This window comes from Oncorhynchus mykiss, chromosome 19 (assembly GCF_057628025.1).
Source record: "Oncorhynchus mykiss isolate SJ-2025 chromosome 19, ASM5762802v1, whole genome shotgun sequence".
NCBI lineage: Eukaryota > Metazoa > Chordata > Actinopteri > Salmoniformes > Salmonidae > Oncorhynchus > Oncorhynchus mykiss.
The window spans coordinates 3,106,090-3,111,280 of record NC_143040.1 but is presented as its reverse complement, the minus strand read 5'-3'; positions in this window follow the sequence as shown (position 1 = coordinate 3,111,280).

The following is a 5,191-nucleotide window of genomic DNA, read 5'->3' as shown; positions in this document are numbered from 1 at the left end:
ATCAGGGGTGGTGTGGTATCAGGCTAGGTGGTGTGGTATCAGCCTAGGTGGTGTGGTATCAGACTAGGTGGTGTGGTATCAGACTAGGTGGTGTGGTATCAGGCTAGGTGGTGTGGTATCAGACTAGGTGGTGTGGTATCAGGCTAGGTGGTGTGGTATCAGACTAGGTGGTGTGGTATCAGACTAGGTGGTGTGGTATCAGACTAGGTGGTGTGGTATCAGACTAGGTGGTGTGGTATCAGACAAGGTGGTGTGGTATCAGGCTAGGTGATGTGGTATCAGACTAGGTGGTGTGGTATCAGACTAGGTGGTGTGGTATCAGACTAGGTGGTGTGGTATCAGGCTAGGTTATGTGGTATCAGACTAGGTGGTGTGGTATCAGGCTAGGTGGTGTGGTATCAGGCTAGATAATGTGGTATCAGACTAGGTGGTGTGGTATCAGACTAGGTGGTGTGGTATCAGGCTAGGTGATGTGGTATCAGACTAGGTGGTGTGGTATCAGACTAGGTGATGTGGTATCAGACTAGGTGGTGTGGTATCAGACTAGGTGGTGTGGATGAGGCTAGGTGGTGTGGTATCAGGCTAGGTGATGTGGTATCAGACTAGGTGATGTGGTATCAGGCTAGGTGGTGTGGTATCAGGCTAGGTGGTGTGGTGTCAGACTAGGTGGTGTGGTATCAGACTAGATGGTGTGGTATCAGGCTAGGTGATGTGGTGTCAGACTAGGTGGTGTGGTATCAGACTAGATGGTGTGGTATCAGACTAGGTGGTGTGGTATCAGGCTAGGTGGTGTGGTATCAGACTAGGTTATGTGGTATCAGGCTAGGTGATGTGGTATCAGGCTAGGTGGTGTGGTATCAGACTAGGTGGTGTGGTATCAGGCTAGGTGATGTGGTATCAGGCTAGGTGGTGTGGTATCAGGCTAGGTGTTGTGGTATCAGACTAGATGGTGTGGTATCAGACTAGGTGGTGTGGTATCAGACTAGATGGTGTGGTATCAGACTAGGTTATGTGGTATCAGGCTAGGTGATGTGGTATCAGGCTAGGTGGTGTGGTATCAGACTAGGTGGTGTGGTATCAGACTAGATGGTGTGGTATCAGGCTAGGTGGTGTGGTATCAGACTAGATGGTTTGGTATCAGACTAGGTGGTGTGGTATCAGACTAGGTGGTGTGGTATCAGACTAGATGGTGTGGTATCAGGCTAGGTGGTGTGGTATCAGACTAGATGGTGTGGTATCAGGCTAGGTGGTGTGGTATCAGACTAGGTGGTGTGGTATCAGACTAGGTGGTGTGGTATCAGACTAGGTGGTGTGGTATCAGACTAGATGGTGTGGTATCAGAATAGGTGATGTGGTATCAGACTAGGTGGTGTGGTATCAGACTAGGTGGTGTGGTATCAGACTAGGTGGTGTGGTATCAGACTAGATGGTGTGGTATCAGACTAGGTGATGTGGCATCAGACTAGGTGGTGTGGTATCAGACTAGGTGGTGTGGTATCAGACTAGATGGTGTGGTATCAGACTAGATGATGTGGTATCAGACTAGGTGGTGTGGTATCAGACTAGGTGGTGTGGTATCAGACTAGGTGGTGTGGTATCAGACTAGGTGATGTGGTATCAGACTAGGTGGTGTGGTATCAGACTAGGTGGTGTGGTATCAGGGGTGGTGTGGTATCAGACTAGGTGGTGTGGTATCAGACTAGGTGGTGTGGTATCACACTAGGTGGTGTGGTATCAGACTAGGTGGTGTGGTATCAGACTAGGTGGTGTGGTATCAGGCTAGGTGGTGTGGTATCAGACTAGGTGGTGTGGTATCAGGGGTGATGTGGTATCAGGCTAGGTGGTGTGGTATCAGGCTAGGTGGTGTGGTATCAGACTAGGTGATGTGGTATCAGACTAGGTGGTGTGGTATCAGACTAGGTATGTGGTATCAGACTAGATGGTGTGGTATCAGACTAGATGGTGTGGTATCAGACTAGGTGGTGTGGTATCAGACTAGGTGGTGTGGTATCAGACTAGGTGATGTTGTATCAGACTAGGTGGTGTGGTATCAGACTAGGTGATGTGGTATCAGACTAGGTGGTGTGGTATCAGACTAGGTGATGTGGTATCAGACTAGATGGTGTGGTATCAGACTAGGTAGTGTGGTATCAGACTAGAAGGTGTGGTATCAGACTAGGTGATGTGGTATCAGACTAGATGGTGTGGTATCAGACTAGGTGGTGTGGTATCAGACTAGATGGTGTGGTATCAGACTAGGTGGTGTGGTATCAGACTAGGTGGTGTGGTATCAGACTAGGTAATGTGGTATCAGACTAGGTGGTGTGGTATCAGACTAGGTGGTGTGGTGTCAGACTAGGTGGTGTGGTATCAGGCTAGGTGGTGTGGTATCAGACTAGGTGGTGTGGTATCAGACTAGGGGGTGTGGTATCAGGGGTGGTGTGGTATCAGACTAGGTGGTGTGGTATCAGACTAGATGATGTGGTATCAGACTAGGTGGTGTGGTATCAGACTAGGTGGTGTGGTATCAGACTAGATGATGTGGTATCAGGCTAGGTGGTGTGGTATCAGACTAGATGGTGTGGTATCAGACTAGGTGGTGTGGTATCAGGCTAGGTGGTGTGGTATCAGACTAGGTAGTGTGGTATCAGACTAGATGATGTGGTATCAGGCTAGGTGGTGTGGTATCAGACTAGATGGTGTGGTATCAGACTAGGTGGTGTGGTATCAGACTAGGTGATGTGGTATCAGACTAGATGGTGTGGTATCAGACTAGATGGTGTGGTATCAGGGGTGGTGTGGTATCAGACTAGGTGATGTGGTATCAGACTAGGTGGTGTGGTATCAGACTAGGTGGTGTGGTATCAGACTAGGTGGTGTGGTATCAGACTAGGTGGTGTGGTATCAGACTAGATGATGTGGTATCGGACTAGGTGATGTGGTATCAGACTAGGTGGTGTGGTATCAGACTAGGTGGTGTGGTATCAGACTAGGTGGTGTGGTATCAGACTAGGTGGTGTGGTATCAGACTAGGTGGTGTGGTATCAGACTAGATGGTGTGGTATCAGACTAGATGGTGTGGTACCAGACTAGGTGGTGTGGTATCAGACTAGGTGGTGTGGTATCAGACTAGATGATGTGGTATCAGGCTGAGAGGTATTTTTTTAGGAAATATTGAAATGATTAATTCAAGGCCTCATTATTACTGCTTCCTGTTACAGAGAGAGAGGGTAAAAATCAATGGACTTCTCAGAAGCAGCTAAATGCACCTTAATGCACACACACACACACACACACACACACACACGCACACACACACACACGCACGCACGCACGCACGCACGTACACACACACACACACACACACAAACACACACACACACACACACACAGAGAGGATCCATTTTTTTCTGATGTGATGGCTGAAGGATGTTTGATGTTGTGATGTGATTGCTGAAGGATGTTTGATGATGTGATGTGATGGCTGAAGGATGTTTGATGATGTTGTGATGGCTGAAGGATGATGTTGTGATGGCTGAAGGATGATGTTGTGATGGCTGAAGGATGTTGTGATGTGATGGCTGAAGGATGTTTGATGTTGTGATGGCTGAAGGATGTTTGATGATGTGATGGCTGAAGGATGTTGTGATGTGATGGCTGAAGAATGTTTGATGTTGTGATGGCTGAAGGATGTTTGATGATGTGATGGCTGAGCATGTTTGATGATGTGATGGCTGAGCATGTTTGATGATGTGATGGCTGAGCATGTTTGATGATGTGATGGCTGAGCATGTTTGATGATGTGATGGCTGAGCATGTTTGATGATGTGATGGCTGAAGGATGTTTGATGATGTGATGGCTGAAGGATGTTTGATGATGTGATGGCTGAAGTATATTTGATGATGTTGTGATGGCTGAAGGATGTTTGATGATGATGTGATGGCTGAAGAATGTTTGATGATGTGATGGCTGAAGAATGTTTGATGATGTGATGGCTGAAGGATGTTTGATGATGTGATGGCTGAAGGATGTTTGATGATGTGATGGCTGAAGTATATTTGATGATGTTGTGATGGCTGAAGGATGTTTGATGATGATGTGATGGCTGAAGAATGTTTGATGATGTGATGGCTGAAGAATGTTTGATGATGTGATGGCTGAAGGATGTTTGATGATGATGTGATGGCTGAAGAATGTTTGATGATGTGATGGCTGAAGAATGTTTGATGATGTGATGGCTGAAGGATGTTTGATGATGATGTGATGGCTGAAGAATGTTTGATGATGTGATGGCTGAAGGATGTTTGATGATGTGATGGCTGAAGGATGTTTGATGTTGTGATGGCTGAAGGATGTTTGATGTTGTGATGGCTGAAGGATGTTTGATGTTGTGATGGCTGAAGGATGTTTGATGTTGTGATGGCTGAAGGATGTTTGATGTTGTGATGGCTGAAGGATGTTTGATGTTGTGATGGCTGAAGGATGTTTGATGTTGTGATGGCTGAAGGATGTTTGATGTTGTGATGGCTGAAGGATGTTTGATGTTGTGATGGCTGAAGGATGTTTGATGTTGTGATGGCTGAAGGATGTTTGATGATGTGATGGCTGAAGGATGTTTGATGATGTGATGGCTGAAGTATATTTGATGATGTTGTGATGGCTGAAGGATGTTTGATGATGATGTGATGGCTGAAGAATGTTTGATGATGTGATGGCTGAAGAATGTTTGATGATGTGATGGCTGAAGGATGTTTGATGATGTGATGGCTGAAGGATGTTTGATGATGTGATGGCTGAAGTATATTTGATGATGTTGTGATGGCTGAAGGATGTTTGATGATGATGTGATGGCTGAAGAATGTTTGATGATGTGATGGCTGAAGAATGTTTGATGATGTGATGGCTGAAGGATGTTTGATGATGATGTGATGGCTGAAGAATGTTTGATGATGTGATGGCTGAAGAATGTTTGATGATGTGATGGCTGAAGGATGTTTGATGATGTGATGGCTGAAGGATGTTTGATGTTGTGATGGCTGAAGGATGTTTGATGATGTGATGGCTGAAGGATGTTTGATGATGTGATGGCTGAAGGATGTTTGATGATGTGATGGCTGAAGGATGTTTGATGATGATGTGATGGCTGAAGAATGTTTGATGATGTGATGGCTGAAGAATGTTTGATGATGT